Here is a 25051-nt window from a genome sequence, read left to right on the forward strand (position 1 = left end):
CCATTCATATCAACAGCGATCGCAGTGACCACTTTTTTCCAGGGGGAGTTTGTGTGAGCGCGGTCCACTTTTCCATCTTTCACCTGTATACATACTTATCATCATTGCGCACCCCTGTTTTGAAGATCGCGGGCAAAGTACCCTGTTTTCCTGTAATAAAGACGATCGTTTCAGCGGTGGCTTAAATATACACTTCATTTTGGAGAATAGCGCGCATCTATCAAAGCTACGTATTGGCTTCTTTGCTGCTGTAGCCATATCCGCAGCCCTCCATGCATGAAGCTCTCGGAATCATTCAACACATAAAATGGCTCACTAAAAAAGACGTTTTCCCATACTTCGCCAGTTCAGCACTCAAAACGCTGCGAAATAAAATGGCATAACTGAACTTCGCAATACACTGCTTTCAACGAGGGACGCCTGGTTCGTCACGGGCAAAAATGTATCGCCTCACGGAAGCAGTGCCGCCATGCGCCTGATTTCGGCAAGGTACGAAGCACTCAGTAAGAGGGATGGAGACGTTTCACAAAGATAAATCGGCGTGCGAGGAACAGCTCAGATTAATATCCTTGCAGCAATGTTTCGCAAGCGTAATAAATAATATTGGAGTGATTTGTTTGCAAAAATATTTATTACCTTAGGCCATCAGTAGGGTATGGTATAAGATGAAGAATGAATAAATGATTCAATGAATTTAAAAAGGTTGGCTGATTTTATGAAGTCCAGGAGTGAGCGATGATGAGGGCCCTGCGTCCAAGCGACGTCGGAGGCAGGACTGCTTGCTGCAAGGCCAGCTATTATCAGGGGCCAGATTCGTGTCGGTTTCAGTGCTGGGCATTCCCACAAGGGGTGAGTGTCGGCTTCAACACTTTCGTTTTTACAGATCCGAGACTTTGGGCTGGGATATAGGCGTCGGAAGTGAGACCCCGTCCTAGTGACAGCTGGTGTGAGGGCAATACCGACCTAGATCCTCCCAAGCGCAACCTCTTCTGCCCGGGTGAAACCGCGGGGGAGGGATACCGTACATGGAGGGATAAGAGCACGTGTGTGGCGCTGGGGGTGTTCCTTTGTTGATAAAAGGAGGGCTGCTTCGTCCACTTCAAGGAGCCGTGGCATTGATGGGTCTTGGTAGGGGAGGCGGGTCGCTAAATCTGACTTCGGGAAGGCAGCAGGTTGCGTGGGACCCACTCAATACGCACTGATTGAGGGATGCACGGCAAGCTGGTGGATGTCTTGGCATATCTAGGCAACGACGGACACGTCGGGGCAAACGTACTGCTTTTAGCGCGTCAGTGCAGGTGACAGCGTGGGCTGCAGGGAGCATGGTTATGGTAGCCATGGAACACAGTGCCTCCTGTACAGCCAAGAGCTCAGCGCAGAAAGACGTATGGGGTTCGGAAAGTTGAAAAGTAGATGACTGATTCAGGCTAGGTCTCAATTGACAGTAGATTGCTGCTTTTGCTTCACAGCCTTGTATGCTTGCATTCACATAAACTACGATGAACCCTTGACACAGGTTAGTATATTGTTCTTCACATCTCTGGCAAAGTGACGATGCCGGTTGGCTGACGTTGGTCTGCGGATACCACTTAGGTTGTTGTTGCCTAACTGTACAAACTTCCAGGGAGGGACAACTGGCGCAGGTGGCTGAAGAATATTGCGTGACGTTGCATAAGCCCTCAGTGCTTGCATGGAATGTGATAGAGTGGTATTAAGCCTGCGAGCATCACGGCGCTGCTGCACGAGCTCATCGATGGTGTTGAGCTGCGCATTCTTTTGTAACGCTACGACCGGTATGAGTCGTGAAAGGCATGTAAAGGTCCTCATAGCTTTTCGATTTACGGCTTCAAGGTGATCCTAGTGTATTCTTGTAAGATGCTGGAAGTGGTCTTGATAAACAATACGTGGCTGCAGGACCGTCCTCACCAACTGGCGTGCCACTGACGAGCTAGCGCCACCCGTTTAGGCGCAATCCTTCTAATTAAACCCATAGTCTGAATTGCTCGCTTTTTTGGTTGAGAAAGCCAGGCAGTTGCTTATCCCTATTGGTAAATCGTTAAGCCCAGAATAATGGAATGCTTAATCAGTGGTATCCGCCCAAGCGCAGCCATTCAGCTACAAAGAAAAGCTATACACCTTGACGGTTTTCTATGAACTGAATAAACACATATCCATTTCTAGTTTACTCTCGCCGTACCATCAGCTAACCACCTTGGTTAGATCTGTTTGTAGAGGGGTTTGCCCGTATAGCTGACGGTCCCGGGTTCGAGCCTCGGACGAAGACAAATTTTTCTTTAGCTACGAAGTTTCTATGGAAGCGGCACACCTTGAATTTATAACCATATGACTGCCCTTAAGTTGATACCAGTGAGTAACAATTTCCTTATTACAATTGTTATTATTATTCTACCTTGGGTGTTCCTCTAAACTTTGAATCAAGGCTAATATGTCTAATAATAAGAGGCAGCGCGAACACACATGACCGAACACAAGAAAATAGGACTGTTGCCTTAGATTTGTCCTTGCTTCTTCGCGCAGCCTCTTATTATCATGCATTCTGACCAACAGGCCCAAACTAATATTCTAGCTAATATTACTGCTGTATTTCAAAGTTATGGTCTCGAATTTCCGGGGATTACATGACGACAATACAACATTCGCTTATGAAGAACGAAAGGATTTGAAAAGTCTAAGGCATGGCTCCTCTGATGATGTTTGACTGAAATCACAAACAATAATTCCCAGCAGGCATTACTGTTTGTCATGCTTCAGAATCATGTGTTTACAAGATCGTTTCCTCTTTGTTGTGCATAGAGTCATGTAACAGTGCCAGTCAAACCGTGATGTTTACACTTCATCGAGAGAAAAGTCTCCCGGGGTTTGATAGCATCTTGCCAGCCGTGAGTACCAGCAGAAAGTATTGGATTAATAATAGACAGATGCGAAATTAGAAATGATGTAAGTTTTATTTGCCTCTGTGATAAGCCAGGTGGTGTGCACACCGACACAACAAATGCAACATTGCCTATTTAGTCTAAAACCGAAAATCCGCGTCGTGATATCCAGATGAGGCATGTCTTGTTTTCAATATGCCAATGTAAACCATGCCTTTCACATCAGAACAGTTAGTTTTGTTGCACTTCCCTTAACATGATCAGTAATTGACTGCTTTTTACCATGCTCGCATATTTGCAAGTGACTCCAGTTCACACATGTCACATGCCGGTGACGGTACAAGATCAAATATATTCCTCATTTCAGTTAAAATATTATAAGCAAAAGGCAGTACTTTGACTTATTCCGACGAAAAATGGTTATCCTTTTATGGGCTTGCGCTTAATTATCCACCTCCGCTGAACACAGAACCCAGAACATAGCGTGCTCTGGTAGTCAAAGCAGTGGTCACATGGGAGGCTGCAAGGGTTGTTGTTTGAGCATCCCTGTAAGAAACAGAAACCGGTTTCTTTTATGTGACATCTGAATTAACAAGGTGATGTGATATGCAAAATACTTGTTCTAAGTACACTCTCGAACTTTAGGTCTTGATTTCAAACATAGCACTGAAAATCTTTGCTATAGGAGGATAATACTTAAAACATGGTATTGCATCTCGGCTTGACAGAGCAAGATGCATGAAAGCACGTACATATTATAATTTCCCCGCACAAATTATGAAAATTTAGGTAGAAATACGAAGCTTCCGAAAATAGCAGCTTCATGCGTGTTCTATATTGACGCCCGAAAGAAGTATTAGTGATATCAAAATCGTGAAAGCTTTGTTTCTTAAAATAGCACCATCCCAAAATATGCTCTATCCTCTTAGTTTCAAATCCATCTCCAAGATCATTCATGGGACGGTGGACAATACGTGGAAGCGTAAGGAAACGTGCATTGCCCGTTACCCATTTACGCGACAAACTCTGACTGTTGATGCATATACATGATTCGTATGCAATTTATCTTCTATTTATAGGCAAAATAAATTCGTTTCCTTACTGACTCAGTTCCAAACAATATTCGTCCTTTCGCGGAGAGTTCGTTCATTTAACAATTATTTTTTCGCCACTTTTCTCTGCGTTTCTGTACCAGAATTGGACATGGCTGACACATCGCGGGTGGTGTTATCATTGCCATCATCATCCAGACTATACCCATGGGGTGCCAAAAGGCGTTCCCATTATTCTTCAATTAGCCTGGTACGGTGCTAGCCGCATCCACTTGACATTAGCAGACTTCTTTGCTAAGGGAGGGATACGGGTCTAAAGTCACAATTTCCATAAAAAAAAGAAAGCGTTTTTTAAATTTTTTTCTTTTAATTACGCATTTACTAAAGAAACTTCTCACTAAATTTGGTAGTCATCTGCTCTGCAGAAAAATTAAAATAGGATTTTTTGTGAGATAGAATACGCTTACCATCGAAAGCGCCTATGAACGCTAATCTCAAGACGCCGCCGCATAGCTGCCAAGAAACTGAACGCGCAGTGCATCCCCAAGTTAGAATGCTTGTTCTCGAGCTCTCGAGGAAAAAAGGACCTACTCTCAAAACTACGAAATACCATTAAAGCAAACGAACTGAAAAAAAAGCAACTTTTAGAACTTGGCAATGGAGGCTTGCTTATTAAACCAGAATAGAAGTTTTGAATGTCTAAAACGCAGCACGTAATCTTTGAACGCTGCTTATCGCACCACTGGGAGCCTTTCTAACCGATTTGCTCGACAAGCTGGCAGTAGAAAATGAAGCCTAGGCGAAGAGGAATGACCAGCAAGCAACCAAGGAAAGAATTTCACGGCGCAGACAAGGGCACTAGACAGCTTCCAAGCTGAAAAAAAAGAGGCAATTCGCAACAATCATCACGGAGTAGTGTCGTGCTCAAATGGACGGTCCATTGTATACACCAGATTATTAAGATGTATTAAATTATGCCATAAATATGAATAGCATGCTCTGAAATCTTTGAACTCATTTTTCTCAGTTCGCACTTTTTGCAAGGTCACAACCGTAAAGAAAACTACCATTTTCAAACTCTTTCGGCAAAGGCTGCTTTCAATGTGGTTTCTGGAATAAAGTTTAATGGAAACAAGGTATGTGAATTTGAATTTCTAATCGCTCTTTAATATAAAATTTATCAAATATGTGTTATAATGACCACAAAAAATGAAGTTCGTTCTTAGGGTTCAGATTTTTTTAAAACTGGAATAAAGAGCCCGCATTTGACTTAAGCCTGCACACCGAACTACATAGACTATATCTAAGGACTAGCGGGTAATACATCTTCATTACTTTTGATATGATAACTTTCCTACGCTGACTCACTTAATTACTCATTATCATTGCTAGAAGATTTATTCTATTTGTGCTAAGGTGATGAAGAATCCAATAAAAGCCATCGCTGAAAATTTTATCGACATTGGTGCAACAATTCAAATGCTGAAACTTTAGCCTCACATTCACATTAACCTCCTCCAGCCACACAAATATCTGCCAATTCCTGCTATAATTTCCTGCGCTTCATTTTGTCACGGTTGGTGACCATCGTGTATACTCTCTTCTTCTTGATTGCCACTTCTTGACTTCCACAAGAATGTCATTAAATCAAGTTATTTGTCTGTTTCACGCTGCCCGCGTTCCATTTCTTAACGTTACGCCTAGCATTTTTCGTTATCAATGCCCAACAAAACTTATGTAATAAATGAACCATCCTCGACAGAACGAATATAGCCTCATCAAGCCCCACCTCTCCTCACCTCTCCATCTTTTCGCTTTGAAGTTCCTTTCTAAAACGAAGGGGATATAACAATTATTATTTTACAGGCGGGATTTAGCGTTTTGACGAACAACTTGGTAAAATGTATAAATTCCAGCGCTCGCATCAGACTGTTCAGTTTCAATTTATCTGAAAGTATCCCTTTTTTTTCTTCTCCTTCTAGGTGCAGTGGGGTATTCTTAGGGAGGGGATACCGGACGCGGGTTATGTCGGCCTAATGTCGTGGCGGCACTCTTCGCGCAGGGGGGATAGGGAGATGGGATGAGGGGTGGGGAGTGGAGTTCATTATATTGTTTTTTATGTTGTTGCGAAAAAGAAGATCGGCAGTGGCGCGAGAGGAGCCCTCGCTCTAGACCGGCCATTTAATCATCTTTCATCATGTCCCCATATTGCAGCGAAACCTTCAAAACTGTATTTGTTGTTTTTTAACAGCCGGCAGCATGCGGGCTTATCACTGTGATCCTGCCACGTGCATCAATTCTGCATCCCGTGTTTGTTCATGCTCGTTGTCGCGATACGACGCGTTATCATTTTCTTTGTCGCGAACGAAGCGCCGAGATCTGTCTCGAAAATTCCGATCACTTACGTATGTTTCTACAATATTCCAGGTTGTGCTAGTAGCAGTTATCGACGTTATCTAGATTGTTCTAAACAGCCTTTAAATTGAGCGCTGACGAGTTAGACGGGCGTTCTTTGTTCGACGATCGACGAGCACATTTGTTGCTATCGCCGCCGAGATCCTAAGTTCTTTTGCAAACGCACGTCCGCCCAATAAAAGGCTAATTGCAGTACGATCAAGCCTGTGTCTTCTTTTGGTGTCTACAGCCTTGTCACCACTATGTGACATCTGGTGGAGGTGCTGCCCTTGATCCTTCAAGAGAAGACCTCAGCCTTGTTCCTGCCACCCTGGACGACCAGCCTATAGGTCACCAAGCCAGCCGCCGACTCCAAGGCCTACAACCCAAACACGGTCCGCTGCCTGACCCCGTTCGACTCCGGAAGGCATCAACTTAAAAATGGCCCAGTCAACAGCACTAGTCGTCTTCGTGCAGCCCAGGGAGCCCCCCATCTTCCAAGGACTGCCCAGTGAAGATGTTGCAGACTGGATGGACCTTTTTGACCGTGTGGCAGAATTCAACGGCTGGAACGACGCCGCGAAACTTAAGCAACTCTACTTTGTTCTTCGAGAACATGCCCGAGTTTGGTTCGAAAATCATGCGGCAGCTATGAAGGATTGGGAGATTTTCAAGGACTCGTTTTTAACTGCCTTTTCATGCGTCTTCCGCAAGGAAAGAGCCCAGGCCCTCCTTCAGTCAAGACTACAAATCCCTAACGAGCTTTTCCTGGCGTACGTTGAGGAGATGAAGCGCCTATTTCGCCACGCCGAGCCTAACATGACCGAAGGTGAGAGAGTCAAATTTCTAATGCGTAGAGTTAAAGAGTCGCTTTTTGCAGGTCTTGTGCGTCAAGAACTGTGGCGGAATTTGAAACGGAAGCGTCTACCATAGAGGTGACGTTGGGCAACCGGATGCGCCACTACGAGCGACCACTTCAACCGGAGAATTCGAGCCACTACCCCAGCACATCTGCAAGCTGAGAGTATCATCGGGACCTTATCCAGGAGATTGTGTGAAAGGAGCTCCGCCGATTGCTGCATCATCACAAGCACCCCAGGTGCGACGCTCGCGGACGTCGTACGTCAAGAAGTCCAGCAGGCACTGGGCTTTCCTCAAGCAACGACTCCGACGGCTGCAGTGCATGAATCAGCAGCGATGAACTATGCTGCTGCATTACGTCGTCCTGCACCCCGACGCGACCTCCCAAGCCCTCGTCGCTACCATCCTGCCCCCGAAAGCCGCCCCTTGGCCCCTGCCCGATAAGGCTACAAATGTCCCCAAGCCCTAAGAAGTGTGACGCCTGGACGACTGCGAACAACAGACAGTATGCTTCCACTGCGGTGAGGATGGCCACATCCTCATCCTCCGTCACTGCCCGTACAGGCGGATCGGCCTCCGTGGTTTCGCTGTCGACGCCCCACGACCCCGTCCTGGCAAGCGACCACAGGAAGTCAACGCCTTCCTGCGCAGCGGAGAGCACTCGTCGCCAAGGCATCTGTGGCGCTTTCCATCACCGTACACGGCCCGATTTGCGTCGCCGGGCAGCAGTTACCTGCAACGACGGTCTCCTAGCCCCCGTAGGGGAAACTAAAGGCAGCAACCTTTGGTGATGAGGTTGCTCAACGGCGAAAAGATGAAGACCCTCCGCCGCCGACGACCACTAACTACGACACAACCATTTCATTGCTGCTCCACATGACGACATCGACTACAACACGACCAGAGTGCAAACTCACACCGCTTCCCAGCGAAATAACAACTGTATGCCCCGACCATGACCCAAGGAAACGACGGAGCCCAGTTCGGACACCAAGGCCCACGTGCAATGCGAGGACGCGAATAAGCGACCTTGAAGTTGATGTCGATGGTCGCAGAGTCACTGTCCCAGTAGACACCGGAGCTGACTATTCAGTCATCAGGGACCGTTAGCCTCTTAACTCTGGAAAGTTACAGCCGCTTGGGATGTCCTGCTGATTCGCACCGCAGGTGGCAACCTGATGACTCCATCGGGACGATGCACTAAAGAATAACCATAAATGGGCGTACTTACCCTACCAGCTTTGTGGTCTTGCAGCAGCGCTCCCGAGACGTGATTTTAGGCACGGACTTCATAAATGAACATAGGGCTATCATCGACCTCCGATCCAAGCTCATCAAGCTCTCTGCAGACAAAGTCATACCTGCTACGACGACTTCGACGAAACACGCCGCTCTAAACGTCCTCGACGGCGAATTGGCCGTGCCGCCCCGATCAAGCGTCCCAGTATGCGTAGGTAGCTCAGACATCGAAACCGCTGAAGGCACCGTCGAAAGAAATATCGAATTGCTCTTGGAACGAGGTGTCCGCATCGCAAGAGGCATCACGAAATTCCGGAGAGGACAAGCTCAGGTGCTGGTAACAAACTTCACCCAAAAATACCAGCATCTCAACAAGGGCACGACGACAGCTTTTCTCGACGAATTAGCGAACCTCAAAGACGTATTCTCCCTCCACGACCAACCACTAGAAGACGCACCGGACCAATTCTGTCAGCCCACATTTCACATCAACCCGGCATTGACCCACAGCAGGAAAGACCAGATTCTCAGTCTTCTTTGAAGCTACAGAAAGTGCTTCTCGTCATCATCGAAGGTACAGTCGAGCGCGATTTGAAGGTTATCGCGCGAGCGTCGACCAGCCTTGCACTCCAGGCACCTGGTGGCCGGGTTTGGAACAGGAAAAATCATGATTTCGCACTCTCCTCTCCCTCGTTCGCTGTTCCATGCAACAACCATCACCCCCGCGACATACTCACCACCCCTTCTCTCTATTCTAAGCTTTCCATTTGTTGCGATAAAGTGTCCAATTTCAGATAATACCGAAGAATACGTCGTGCTCACAACGATAACTGCCTGTTCGTAGAACCAAACGAAAAAAAAAATGTAAGTGATGTCCCAGCAGGGAGTGACGGCTACTAAAGGAACAGCAAAAAGAGTGAGGGAAGCTGACTTGATACCTTCCTCGCCTCGGCAGAGAATTCTGGGCCATGGCGCTGTTCATGTACCCGGTCGACGCTCGTGCGATAACCTTCAAATCGCGCTCGGCTGTACGACAAACACCACTGGCCAAGCACCGCATTATAACGGACGAACACGCCCGACCTCAGCGCCAAAGCCCTTATCGTGTATCGCCGCGAGAACGTCAGGCTATTCGCGATGAAGTTGAGGAAATGCTGCGTGATGACGTAATTCAGCCATAGAACAGCCCCTGGGCGGCACCAGTAGTTTTGGGGAAGAAGAAAGATGGCACACTTCGCTTCTGCGTTGATTACCACCGCTTGAATGACATAACAAGGAAGGATGTCTACCCGCTTCCCCGCATCGACGACTCTGGACCGGCTCTGTAATGCAAGGTAATTCTCATCGATGGATCTGAAGAGCGGACATTGGCAAATTGAGGTCGACGAAAGAGATCGAGAGAAGACTGCATTCATTACACCGGAAACCCGACGACTCGCACAGCTGCGTATTAAAGACCAACAGCGCACCGACAGCCGGCGATACAACCTACGATGACGCCACGCTGAATACAATCCAGGAGACCAAGTGTGGGTCTGGACACCAATTCGCCGTCGCCAACTAAGTGAAAAGTTGTTGCGTCAATACTTTGGGCCGTACAAAATCAATCGCCGCATCGTACCACTGGACTATGAAATCATTCCTGATGGTACGACAGCATCACAACGGCGACCTGCGCGCCCAGAAATCGTACATGTTGTTCGTCTGAAGACTTATCACGCGCGTTAAAGAATCCGTTCTGTTTAAACTTTGTAACGTTTCTATTTAAGTTGCTTTGCTTATTTTAGAACATCGAGGCGATGTTTCTTAAGGGGGAGTAATGCCGTGAAACCTTTAAAACTATACTTGTTTTTTTAACACCCGCCGGCATGCGGTCTTATCACTGTGATCCTGGCCCGCGCATCAATTCTGTATCGCGTGTTTGTTCATGTTCGTTGTCGCGATAAGACGCGTTACCATTTTCTTTGTCGCGAACGATGCGCCGAGATCTGTCTGGAAAATTCAAATCAAATGCGTATGTTTCTATAATGTTTCAGGTTGTGCTACTAGCAGTTTGCGACGTTATCTAGATTGTTCTGAGCAGCGTTTAAGTTGAGCGTTGACGAGTGCGACGGGCATTCTTTGTTCGACAATCTACGAGCACGTTTGTTGCTATCGCCGCCGCCGAGTTGCTTTGTTCTTTTGCGGGCGCAAGTCAGCCCAATAAAGAGTTAATTTCAGTACCATCAAACCTGTGTCTTCTTTTGGTGTGAACGGCCTTGTCACAACTACGTGACAATATGCGCCTGCGCCAGCATAAAACGTCTCTGAAAGGAACTTCCTCATCCAACTAGGCCTTATATTGCAGAGACTCTAATCTTAATGATCACGATTCGTCGAAGTTGTCGGCAACTTAGACGCAGTTTTGTTTAATGACCGCCACTATTCACATGCATTCGAATTTGGCCAATCATAACCCTAACTCAACCAACTACCGCCGCGCAGTCCCCAGCCCGAATCTGAATACAAGGCGCACGCATGAACTGACCGGAGACCGGATCAGAACAAAGACCCGACGGACCTGTAGAACCGAAATACCGGAACACGCAACCCCCGCCCTGCCCAGCCGCCCGACGCAACCTCGAGCCATCGGTCCCATAGATGCTGGGGGGGGGGGGGGGGGCGTATGACTGAAGAGCTCCAGGGGAGGCGAATCACCCAATCATCACCGCGGTCATTGTCATCATGGTGGCAAGCTCATCATACTATTTTATTTTTTCTTGAACATCAACACAATCACATCATCATCGACTTGAATGAACCGATCGGGACGATCGCTCGGTGGCCCCGGAAAGTGTTGCGAAGAAGATCGGCAGTGGCGCAAGAGAAGCGTTCCCGCTAAGCCGGCCATTAAATCATCCTTCATCATGTCACCATGTTGTGCCGTTATCTTGCTTTTCGCCATGCAACAATATTTCTATTCAGGGGGTAAAATTGGGTTTTTTCTATGCTTCACCCATTTATCATGCAATGAAAATGATTGTCAGAAATAATGTAATTGGGCCATTAGCAAAACGGCTGTATTAATTTCGTTTTCAAAAAACACAATATAGCAAAAAAAATTATTTGTATGGGTTGAGGGTCTGCCACATTGAGATCATACCAGAAGTGACACTGAGGCTGATGATTAGAGATCAAATTTGAGGCAAATGCCACATTTTTTTAGGTAATCGTGGACACAAATGCGCCATTTAGACTATTACCCCTTCAGCAGCCAAATTCTGCGAGTTGCAAGGATAGTGTCAGGGAACAGAAAATTATGCGGTTCGGCCTTTTGCGCTCACATTGCTCGCGTTGTATTTCAGGAGCATTTTAGGCAAAAAAGGTATGCTTCAGGCGCGGACATCTGAATCAGCTTTTTGTACTCTTTAACGCAAGGAATAAGCCATTTGTACTCAAAAAACCAATAATAAACGTATTGTCAACCCGCATTTCTAACACACACATATATATATATATATATATATATATATATATATATATATATATATATATATATATATATATATATATATATATGTGTTAGAAATGCGGGTTGACAATACGTTTATTATTGGTTTTTTGAGTACAAATGGCTTATTCCTTGCGTTAAAGAGTACAAAAAGCTGATTCAGATGTCCGCGCCTGAAGCATACCTTTTTTGCCTAAAATGCTCCTGAAATACAACGCGAGCAATGTGAGCGCAAAAGGCCGAACCGCATAATTTTCTGTTCCCTGACACTATCCTTGCAACTCGCAGAATTTGGCTGCTGAAGGGGTAATAGTCTAAATGGCGCATTTCTTAAATATTTCAAATGAGGTATACGTTCCTCACATAGGTAACGTTTGACATGAACCTGCTTTATTGTTTGTCTGAAGACCACCACTTTGCCATAACTCTCGCGCACATTCCCACGATCCCTTTAAACTACTGTTTAACTTGCTCTTCCCGAGGTGGCGAAATGCCACTGTAAAACTTTCAAACGACCGCTACTAAAGGTATCAAAGCGGCGCTGACCCATCACGCCTCCTGATTTTATTCCTTGCCTAAGGATTTCAACTGAGCTTACCAGACATGCACCAGAGGACATCAGGAAACAATACATGCACAGGAGCACACCAGGCAAAATTCCAATGCTAGAATCGTCATTGAGTTCAGGAAAATCCTCCATGGCAGACGCTTTTAACAACGAACGAAAGGATGTTTTGTACGCGGACTTAATCGAGGCTGCAGTAATTGCCAACAGAAGCATTCTAAAAAGATCATTATATATGAACCTATTTCGACGAAGAATTGAGGGATTGTGCTGGTAATGCAGACTGGGTTAGCTGGCATATCAAGGCCCACATAATATTTTGGAGGAGGCGGCACTTCAATCCCTCTACCCCACGCTGGACCTTCACAGCGTTGGCCACATTGGACCCATCCACATATCCACTACCGCCGACACAGGACCTACCGACGCCCCGAAATTCATCGTTTCTGACCAGCCTTGCGACCCTGGCCCATTCTGTGGCACTGACGCCAACTTCGACGTAGACGACTGGCTCAACCTGTATGACCACGCCACCGCAAATAATCGGTAATGTTCCATTTAGTTGGTAGCCAACCTGATCTAGTTTCTGTCTGGCCGGCGCGCAAGTGGCACACAACACACGAGCAAGAACGAACTTCATGGGAAGTTTGTAAGCAAAATATAGATGACCTGTTTGGTAAGCCCATTGGGAACCAGCTCGCCGCCAAAAAAGACCTGGCGTCATGACGCAAATAGGCAACAAAACGTACATATTGTTACGTGGTGGCATGACAAGCGATGGAACACGACGACACAACAGAAACAGAACGACGTGATCACATGACGATGAAATATACTTTAATGGCCAGCGGGCCCGGCGCGAGCGCTCCGCCCCGCACCACTGCCCGCTTCGTCATCTTCGTAGCATTGCCCGGGGCCACCGAGCGATCGTCCTGATCGATTGCTAGAAGTCCAATGCATGAAGCGACGATGAACACAGACACACAATAAGGACATAAAACGCTGGACACCACAATGAATGGGAAGATGCGATGAATGCTTGCCCCGGAGCATCAGGTCCAACCTTCATCGTTTGCCGAAGGCCAAGGCTCTTGGACACGCCGAACGGCTTGGGCGGGGGTGCTGTCTTCGTTCTAGTGGTCGTGAGGTCGCTTCGTCGTGGGGTCGGTCGGGTCGGTTTTGGGCTCTCCCTGGTCGTCGTATGTTGTGGTCAGGGCTGGGGACGGGGCTGGGGAGAGCGGCTCGTCGGGTCTGTCACAAAGGGCTGGGGTAAAGCTGGGCGGCGATCTCCACGGGCTCTCGGCGGATGGACCCGGCATACGCACAGCGAGGATGGGGATGAACCGCACCTCCAACCAAATGTTACGTGGGGGCATGACAAGCGATGGAACACGGCGACACAACAGAAACAGAACGACGTGATGACATGACGATGAAATATGCTTTAATGGCCAGCGGGCCTGGCGCGAGCGCTCCGCCCGGCACCACTGCCCACTTCGTCATCTTCGTAGCAATATACAAGATGTTCTCGCTTTGTGCAGCAAGAGTGACACGGACATGACTGAAGAAGACAAAATCGGCTACATCCCCAAATGTATTGCCGAAGATGCCTTCAATCGTCTACTGTTTAAAGTCTGCAACCGTCGATACCATCTTAAATACCTTTCGGCTCCTCGAACAAGCTAACCTTCGTCGAATATCTCCCCGCTTTGATCGACTGTGAAACACTATTGCTAGTGCCACCTGTGCTGATTCTGCGACTTTAAGACAGCCGTCTGCAACGGATAACTTTACCCGATAACTTTTTGCGCCAAGAAGTAGTGGCACTTGCACCTGTGGTCCCCATTTTTCCTGCATTACCTTGTAACTCGGCTGCTACCGTTTCCTCGATCGAAGAAGCCGTCCGCTAAGAGGTTGCCAACATGACGACCTCCACAGGTCACACCGTGGACGAATACCGCACTATTCCGTAACCTCCTGTTGTTGCCTCCACCTTTTCCCGGAATAGTTTCTACCCCCGATACGGCTCCCGACATCATGCGGAATGGCGCACTCCTGACGATCACCCCATATGTTTTTTGTGTCATCGTATTAGACATATCTCCCGCCACTGCTGTACCTCAAGCCGTTGGCACTCACCGCCCTGCTTCTTCTACAATCGGTACGGCTATTACCCACCACGCTCTTATGCACCGCGTTTTACGTCTCAACACCCGAGCAAGTCCCTCCCGCACCAACCAGAAGTCGCTCGCGATCCCCCAACACCATCGTCCCCGCTCTCTTGTTCCTCGCCGCAGGTCTTCCTACACCGGCCGCTTCGCTGGAAACTAGGAAATGCAGTTCCTGGAGGTGATGCTGCTTTCTCGACACGGACTGCAAATCCTCTCCAGATATCTGTTATGAGTTCCTCTTTTCGCCTTCGCTTAGAAAAGTAACGACTCCAGCCGCAACGTCCAACGTACGTGTGACGAACGGCAGTTGTGCTGCTGTAGCCGGCATGTGTACTGCCTGTGTAAGTGGTGCCGATCAGCATACTTCTGTTCTTTTTATCGCTCTGCACAACTATCCTTAAGGAGCAATTCTCTGGCTCGAATTCTTATCTTCTCATTCCGCGTTCATTGACTGTTCTGCTGGTCTTCTGCGCCTCGACTTGCCTAGCTGCTCTGAGGACTTATCAAGTCCATCTTGTCTTCGCTCTTCCAAATTCTGTCGCCTGCCACCGGAATCTATCAGCTATATCCCTTCATGCCTTAGCCAGCGTTACTGACGGAGACTATCTTGCCTGCCCTGTCACCTATGCCATTCTGCAATGTAATGTTGAACTCCCACACCTCATCGTCCATGTCCGTCGAATTCAAGCCACTCTGCCTGTTCTCAACCTCAGTATATTGCCACAGCTAGGTTCTCCCTTAAGGCGTAGAACTTGCTGAACTAACTTCAGTGAGTGAATGCAGTCTCGGTTCTCAAGCCTGACTCTCCGTCTGATGTTCCTACTGCCCCTGCCTAGCGCAGCTTCAGTATTATCACTGGGATGATAGCGACAGATCTACCACACGATCTCGCATAAGGTCTGCATACGTTTCTGTTTACTTACAGTTACACATTCGAAATTCGTCGCAGTCCACTAAGACAACCGCCGTTACTCACAGCATAGACTCCGGTTACACCAGTCCTGTCCACCAGCGCCCATATAGTGTGTCCCAATCAGAACGCCAGATAATATAAAGCGTTGTCGATAAGAGGCTGGCCAATGACATCAACTACCCTACGAGTAGCCCATAGCCATCTCCTGTAGTACTCATGAAAAGAAAGACAACAATGGCGTTTCTGCGGGGAATAACGCTGCCTCAACAAAATAACAAAGATGTCTATCCTCTCTCTCGAATAGACCATGCTCATCGGCCGCTTACACGGAGCCAAGAACGTTTCATCTATTGATCTACATTCGGGCTACTGTCAGATAATCGTGGATGAACGCGACCGAGATAATACAGCCTTCATCACACCTGATGTCCTCTAACAGTTCGAGCTGATGCCTTTCGGCTTTTGTAATGCTCCTGCGACCTTCGAACAAATGATGAACTCGTCTCCGAGACTTCGACTGGACAATTTGCTTGTGTTATTTAGACGGTGTTACTGCTTTTTCGTCCACGTTCGAAAAAGCCACCTCGATCGCCGTTCTACAATTCTCGCAACTGTCCGACAAGCTGGGCCTCAGCTCAACGCCAAAACTTCCGTTTCGGTCACCGCAAAATTGAGATTTGGGCCACCTGGTTAATGCTGACGGCGTCAAGCAGACCAAGACGAAATCCGCGCAAACAGGTCATTCCCAGCTCCTAGTTCTGCTCTCGCCGTCCGAATCTTCATCAGTTTGCGCTCATATGTTTGTCGGTTTGTGCCAGACTTTGCTGTCATCGCCCGTCCTCTCATCAACCGGCTGAAAAAGAGCACGTTGTTCTGCTGGGACCAAGACCAAGCGGACGCTTTCTCAGCACTTATTGTCGCATTCACCGCACCACCAGTTTTATCCCATTTCTACTCGTCCGCTCCGACAGAACTTCGCACAAACGCAAGTGGTCATGGCGTTAGAGCAATCCTTTCTCAAAGACAAAGTGGTCACTACAAAGTTACCGCTTATGCAAATCGTCTCCTATCTGATCCCGAATGAAATTATTCGATTACCGAGAGCGAATGTTTTGCACTTGCGTGGAACATTGTCGAATTTCGTCAATACTTATTTGCTATACATTTTAGCGTTACAGACTACCACTTGCTTTGTGGGTTTTCGTCTCTTAAAGACCCTACTGGCCGTCTTGGATGCTGGGCGTTGCGGCTACAGCAGCAAACCTTCTCGATAACTTATAAATCCAGTCAACATCATCGTGGTGCAGTGTTCGTCCCACTACCCAGCTGATTCTTCTCATTCTTTCCAGTGCCGAGTTGACAACTGCCGATTTCTCTACTACGGCCGATATCTGACTTCTCTAATATCGATTTCAGATTTCTCCAATATCGCCCATGAACCGAGCTCGGATGTCTCCCTTGCCAGAATCATCGACCAGCTCACCACGAACCCAGAACATCCCTCTGTCGCCCAGTTTTTGCTCCAAGGGGATATACTCATCTGCCGCAATCTGCGCCCGGATGGCTCAGAGGTCTTTTTAGTTGAACCTTACCACTTTGGCTACATCATTCTAGAACAGCTGCATGATGCATCCACAGCTGGCCATCTGTGTGTTACTCGTACCGATGACAACCACGTCGACGTTGCTTCGGGCCTGGACTTTACTGATCTGTGCGGCCCTAAATAGCAGGTTGCGAGCTCTGTCAACGCATGAAGAAGCCCTATATACTTCCCTCCGGAACTCTTCAACATATTATCATCCCGTCCGCTCCATTTTCGTGCGTTGATGTTGACCTGCTCGGAAAGTTTTCTTTTCTTTATCAGGAAACAAATGGATGGCTGTTGCGACTTAATATGCAACGCGCTATACCATTACCCGAGCCATACCAGCAAGCTGTGCGACAAATGTCGCCGACTTCCTGCTCAGTTACGTCATAAAATACCATGGCACTCCCTGACAACTAATAACCGGCCGCGGCCCCTGCTGCGCGGCAAGAGTGGTAAACGAAATTCTTCATTCATGCTCTGCCCATCACAAATTCAGTACAGCTTACCACCCCTAGACTAATGATCTCACAGAAAGCTTCAACCGCACGCTCACGGAAATGCTCTCAATGTACGTCAGATAATCACCGCGATTGGGATGTGAACTTACCTTTTGTGAACATAGATAAGGAGGACTACCTGAAAACACCCCAGCGTCACTCCACCCACGGTAACCATAATTATTGTATTAGACCACTCAGGGCGCGTTGTGACACGTTTAATAATTCGTTTTTCCTAAGACAAACGTAATGCGGAATGCGTTACAGAATGAAATTGTCAACATTGCTAATCCTGACGCCTTTTTCAAAAAAGTTGAACTTTTTTCGTTAATGAAAGCGATGTTATTTGACTGTCGGGGATTTTCAGTTCCATTGTGTTCCTTTTTGTTTGTACTGTTGCTATGTACGATTGACTTGACTCATTCCTGTATGAGCCTGAAGAAGGCTTACAGTATTTAAAAAATATATATAACGTCACCCGTCACGACACCGCTGGATACTCTCCTTTCTGTCTTATTTTCGGGTAAAATCCAGTGCTTTCCTTCCACACGGTCTCCCCTGCTCCCGATGCCGTCAGCAGTTGCACCCAAGATACGATTGTGCGAACTGACGCCGCCAGTACAATTACCAGCAGTGGACTTTAAGAGGAAGCTAAGAGCCGTTATGTCAGCCACCATCTTGTCGTCCAGTATGCGCATGGTTGTCTTGTTTTTCTATGGCTGCCGCTCCGTCGTGTTGGCCTAAGTGAAAAGCTCTTGCACTGTACAAAGGGCCTTACCGCCCTATTCGCTAAGTGACAGATGTTGCAAGATCACACCATAGGTACCCGCCTCCTTGTCACACCCGCCACCGCCCTGGTATTGTCCATGTGACCCATATCAAGCCTTACCAGCAGCTTTTTCCTCTCTCGCCGTAGCAAGCACTGTGACTGTGCTTCCAAGGAGGGGGTCTCATATAACGAAGAATTGAGGGACTTATGCGCTGTTAACTGGGTGATACTATATTTCAAGTTGTGCTGGATAATGAAGACTGGGTTAACTGGATATATTATGGCCCCCGTACCTATATAGTGCGAAAACCCGTCTCCAATGTATGTTTAGCGAAACCCTTCGAAACATACAAGGGGAGCCCGATGACATCTGTTTTCGATGTCTCCGTAGACGGAACACCAGATGTGTAGGGACAAATTGTTGGGGACAGTTCCTAGCAGGAAAGCTTCAAGCTTGTAAGAAAACGCCTTCCTTTTTATGCGCTAAGCCATGGAGAGGACCGACGGGGAAACTACACCGTATACTTTTCTTCTCATTGAAAGATATTGTCCCAAATAGCGTGGAAGAGTAAGGATTTGCTTTTTTATATCGATGTAGCAAACTACATGAAAAAAGCAGGACTAGTGCTGAAGGCGTTCTATTCGTAGAGGATCCATCTCACCTTCCCTGCTAATGGAAATCACCATATTTATGACGCAACTTGAAAGCATTTAAAATGCGTTAAGATATTTCTCTGAAGTGTGTTGTCAGAGAGCGGCCTGTTGCCTGTGTTCGTTAAAGAGCCATTGCCGCAAATGACCTTCCTCCTGATGCCTATTGTCATATTTTGTGAAATGTAGTTGCAATCTGCTGAACGCTACCACCACCACTTCTTAAAGATAAAGACGGTGAGAGACAGTTTCTCGAAAGGTGAGAGTGCGTCTCTTAGGAGGGCTCAAACTACGCAAAGTATGCTCAAGATTCGCAGCAGATAGGACACTGAAGTGTGCCACTGTCAATCAGGAATGAGGTGTCGGTCGCCTTGATAGTTACTTATGAAAGGCGGCAAAGTTTGACGCCTTTACAGCTTGTTGTCCATAGAGAGGGGCTGGCTATTTTGCTACCCGCAGTAGCGGGAAATGGCACAAAATCAGCGGTGCCAACAGAGCGATTGCCGAGATGACTCTTATTAACCGGAGGGGAATGAAGGACGCCGTCAGTGGTGACATGGAGATCCTCGGTAGCCTGAGACGATGAGCTTGCGATCAGCTGCTCGAGTATCGGAAAAGCTGATCTACATATGCTAACGGGGTCGACTGCTCCAGATGGGAAAGGATTAGGGGTGAATGCGCAGATATGGTGATATTGTTAGAACTCATGTTGGTAACGTATCGAGAGTTTCTGTAAACGTTCTAGGACGTTTTCAGCTAGCTCAGCAAATAGGGAGATGTCCTTAGTGGATTCAGTGGCCAGAATTCTCTCTTCTTAACTTGCAGTATCTGAAGGAATTGCTCGCGTAAGAGAGTGTGTTATCTCCCTTTGTGCCGAGAAGCTGCACCCTGTGAAGAAAATAAGGTGGTCTTTTTCGGTTAAAACAGAATTTATTTCCTGCACCAAAGTCGTGAATTTTTCTCAATGCTAATTTGTTGGCGAAATTTGATTTATATTCTTGTCTGTTTTCCCCTCAAACCTAGACTATATCTTGACATTACTATCATGTGGTCACTGAATTGCAGTTTTCCTATTACCTCTAAATTGTGCGCACTGACCGAGGTAAGGCACGGTATGGTGTGATTTTCGTTTTTTTCTCCCTATTAGGCTCTTTAAGTCCGCATCTGACTCTTACGTTGCTGAAGAAGTAATAACAAAATATCGCCTCCTCTGAACACGATTCCCTCTGCTGTTCCTGCACTCAAGAACGATATTCCATTGCCGAGCAGTCCTGTTGGCTGCCTTCTCCTGCTGCTGCTTGTCTGTTGCACGGCAGTTGCTATGTTGCACCCACTTAATCAAAAGCACCAACTAGACCAGATGTCTTCTTTAATGCTACAGTCAATGCAATATTCGCCCACAGCATGGTCTGAAGCGTGATTTTTGCTTACCTTGGCATTGAAGTCGCCCATTAGTACGGTATACTGCGTCTTTACTTTTCTCATTGCCGATTCTAGATCTTCGTAGAAGCCTTCAACTGCCTGGTCATCATGACTACATGTAGGTGCGTAGGCCTGTACAACCTTCAGTTTATACCACTTATTAAGCTTAATTACGATGACTGCCAAGCTCATAATATTGAATGCGTTACCAGCTATACGCTTATTATTCTAATACTGACTATCGTCCTGGATAACAAAATACCTCTTTAAAAAATACATGCTCGCTTTTGAGTACAGTAAGATGTGTTGTCGGCCTAGTTGGTGCAGAACTTCAGACATCTTATAGTAGCGCGAAAAAACACACACAAGACAGGGTACAGGACGAGCGCTAGTCCTGTACCCTGTCTTGTGTGTGTTTTTTCGCGCTACTATAAGATTTTTGAGTACAGTATACTCCTCATTTGCCTTCTAACCTCACTATGCCCGATGATATCACATTTCACGTCTGATAATTCTTCGCAGAGGCCTGCTAAAGAAGCCGTAGTAGCTAGATGTCTAGCATTAAAGATTGTTATTGTAGGTTTCCAATGCAGGTCTGCCTGGAGCGAGACATTCTTGTCACTCTCCGCTGCTCGACAGGTCTCAAAGCCAGCGTACGACGTTTCTGTGCAGCATCTGTTCTCTGTGAGCCGAGAGTTTGCTGCAGTGTTCACAAGGAGGTTGTGGCGAATTACTACAAAAATGTGAATAAATCCTTTTCTCTCTAGGGGTGTGTTTACGAAGGTATTCAGCGGGATGTAGCCCCACCATGGGTCTGTTTATATAATTCCATGGACACTAGGATTTCTTTCCATTTAAAGAGAAAGTGCCGTCACATGCACGCGAGGTGGATATTCTCTCTCTACGCCACCGCGTCTTTCCATAAAGTTTGCAAAGGGAAAGATTAACGACGATATAGCAATTTGGGCACCAGATCTTATGTACAGTTTTATTGTTTTTGTGACAATAATACTGAATTTCTATTGTTACGAGCTACGATCACTTTAACGTGCCTTCGCAGCTCAAATTAAAGTGAAGCTGTGAAGAGCTGAGTAAAACATTGGTTACTGCAAAAGCAAAACATTCATGCAACATTAATAAGGCTCTCATCCGTTAGACACACTGACAAGAGAAAAAAACTTCCATGCCTTATTGGGCTATTCTGCGACCCTGCACAATCGAAGAATGCCTGTCCGTAGGCTTTAATTCCATTCCAGTAGAAGAAATCGACCTTGAAACTAAATTACCCAGTTTGGTATCCATATAACGAGGAGTTTAACAGCTAGACATTATTTCAGGCTTGTGACTTATAAACTCTTTTGCTGCACCCTAGAGTAAACCACCTGACCCATCCTTTAAATATGTAAGATGCTCTGTGCATTTTCGTAGATTAGGCGGTGTAATGTTCTTAGTTTTTCGATACACCAGGCGTCTGCATCAGAGTACGTTTATCGCTGTCATGCCGTCCGACAAGAACCAATTAAACCGATCTACTGAGATGCTCGCGTTCTACGCAAATTGGGTGAAATAAATCGGGAGGGCGGATTTTGCTACTCTCATTCGTTGGGAATGTTTTTGTAACGTATATTAACGTGTAATGGTTCTCTTTTGGCTTACCAGCAAATGCTTATTCTCATGTTCAGGCACATCACGTCTTCGTCGTATGATCTGATAGTTGTTCCCACCATATAAAAGATAGCTAAATATATTGTTTTGCATTTCATACCGTACAATTTCCACTCGCAGTTACTAATAAATTTCCGGATGAAAGATTGACGGCAGTAATCGTAATAATGATTTTAGCATACACTGCACAGAAAAGCCAACACAGATAAATCCCTAGGCAAGAAATATATCCAAGTCGAAACAATCATTTCGAATAGGTGAAAAACATACTCACAGTTCTGAATGACTCACGATGGCGAAGACATATTTGTGGCGCATGGTATTCGGTAAAATTTCGCACCTTAGTTTAATAGGGGTCCGTAAACATGTATTACATAGTAAGAGATCTGTCTGATAATGCATGCGAACCATCTACTATGCTGAAATGGGCAAATTACTTGAGCGAAAACACGTGCTAGCTTCACAAAATAAGGTTTTAAATCTACCTCACAAATTTAGCCAGTCAACGCTGACACTGCGAAAAGAACACGCTCTCTGACAAATATTTATAACAAACGCGCGTAATAAATGAATAATTCTCGAGTCACAACTCTCAGTGCCAAATACTCTGCCCGGCTTCATGCCAAATTTTGTGAATTGGCAAAAAGAACACATGCTCTTACTATGTCCTTATGGCACTTTGTGAATTCTGCTGGCAGTGGCGGCCTCTGTCCACAGGCGTCTCCGCTAGAAAGGGAATTTTGAACAGCGTTTAGATACAAATACTTAAATTGTTTGCTGATGACGAAAACTTGGACCTTTAAATTTTATTTCCATTTTCCTTTCAAGCACGCTGACAACAGGACTGCGCAGTAAACCTTTGCACATGAAAGGTAAAATATGACTGATGCGGTACGCAGGAAAAGGTTCACATGTCTCAAGGCTTATTATGGTTTCAATTTATTTCACTACAGTTGTCTCTCAAGCTGCTGTTCTAGGAAACAGCATTGCCACGTTCTGAATGACTGAGCCGCCAAACCATTTGCAGACGTGGATTCCTTGACACCGATCCATCACAAAACAAAAACGTGAGGCAAGAAGGTAAACTTTGTTGCTTCAGCTTTACTTTCTCTTTCGAAGTCTATAATCATGTCTCTGCGCAAAACTACAGGGTCTGAGGACGTTAAATATTGGCGCCGAGCCCCAGCTGCTTCGTGAAAAAGAATCAACTGCTCGACATTTCTGGCAAGCGCTTTTCCGACACCGCTTGCACGATTTGCCAAGTACTGGATGCCTGCGAATCACCTGGCTTATAGATGTATATAAAAGTGCCCATGCACTTCACGATACGTAATATCAGCGCTCTTACACTGAATGTGGAATAAACTTGTACTCTGCTTTAGTTCGAACGAATGGCATGCAAGTTTGGAGCAAGCTGAAATTCTCTTTACAGATGCAGCGACTTGCTGACAATAGATCACTGCACATTTTGCGCCACACTTAAGAACATATGTTCATCGAGCGTACCTTAACGACCACTACTCTAACATGATCTTCCCAAATTCGCTACTCTGTTCGAAAGCAGCTCACACATTTACTCGAGCTGAAAACATTCAATATTAGACCATGAGCTTCCGTGGTGCCCGGACTTTGCGCATAATAACGGATGCCTGTAGACAACACTGAGGACATAAGAGCACTGCACTTACAGGAAAGTAAACACTTCGGTTGAAGTCCACCCCTTTCTAAGTGTCCTCAACCCATGTACTGTCAACCGCACTGCCCTTCTAAATAAGAGCCATCAGGCTACAAAACAGCTATCCACGTCAGTATAATCTACTTTTTATCTTCACTGTGTAGCACTCAATGTAGCACTGTGTAGCATCAGCACTCAGTGTTTTATCTATCTATTTCAATTAACACTGCTTGAAGCAAGAACCTTCTTAGAAGAGTGAGTCATAAAAGAAAACAATGTTTCTAACATAGCCGTTTAAAGAAGAATCTGTCCCTTTTCCACCTGCTTTGTTTTTAGGAGTTATATATGTGAAAGGCACAAACAAATATATACTAACTTACCAAAACTAGAAATAACTGGGGGCCTTATGCGTCACTCAGTTCTACATGAAAGCAAATTGCTATGGCTAACCATCGATTAGGAAATTTAGCTCGAACACTTACCAATGTACGAGGAGAACGATTCCTAACAGGGTAGTGATCACAAGAGCCTTGTAGCGACGCATACCAATGTTTATCAAGTTTTCGTCTCAATTGATCCTGCTGTCACAATGCAGTTGAATATAGGACACCCTGAAATCAATAACAGTGCAAGCAAGCACATTTAGAAAAGAAAAGCGGAATATAATGACTGCTTATTAAGAAATATCAGTTCAGTTGTTTAGTCGTTCAGTCGTGTCCGACTCTTCGTGACCCTATTGATCATATCACGCCACGCTTTCCGGTCTATCACTATCTTCCAAACATCACAGAACTTCATCTGCAGCGCCTCGAGGATGCCATCTAACCATCGCGTTCGCTGCCTACGCCTTCTCCGGTGGCCCTCAACCTTTCCCAACATCAAATCTTTCTCCAGCGGCTCCTCTCTTCTTATCAGATGGCCAAAGTAGCTGAGCTTTAACTTTAGAATTTGACCCCCCAATGAGCAGTCAGGGTTTATGGTCGACAATATCGACTGATTTGATCTTCTGGCAGTCCAAGGAACTCTCAAGAGTCTCCGCCAGCACCAAAATTCAAACGCGTCAATTCTTCAGCGGACAACCTTCTTCACAGTCCAATTTTCGCATCCATACATCACAACTGGAAAGACCATAACACGAGTTATACGGATCTTGGTTGGCAGACTAATGTCTTTGCTCTTTACTAGGCGCTCAAGGCTAGCCATGG

The 25051-nt window shown here is 46.3% G+C and overlaps 1 long non-coding RNA gene across 1 annotated transcript; it reads right to left on the minus strand.

Moving 5' to 3' along the window:
• Positions 1 to 2963: 2963 nt before the first annotated feature.
• Positions 2964 to 24459, minus strand: LOC146188213 (uncharacterized). Its single transcript, XR_014707180.1, has 3 exons — positions 24329 to 24459; positions 22834 to 22897; positions 2964 to 3440 (listed from the first exon to the last, which is right to left on the minus strand). It is a non-coding gene; the product is annotated as an uncharacterized LOC146188213 (long non-coding RNA).
• Between the last annotated feature and the right edge of the window lie 592 nt (positions 24460 to 25051).

Source organism: Amblyomma maculatum, chromosome 5 (genome assembly GCF_055883805.1).
Source record: "Amblyomma maculatum isolate TAMU_Amacu chromosome 5, ASM5588380v1, whole genome shotgun sequence".
NCBI classification, from domain to species: domain Eukaryota; kingdom Metazoa; phylum Arthropoda; class Arachnida; order Ixodida; family Ixodidae; genus Amblyomma; species Amblyomma maculatum.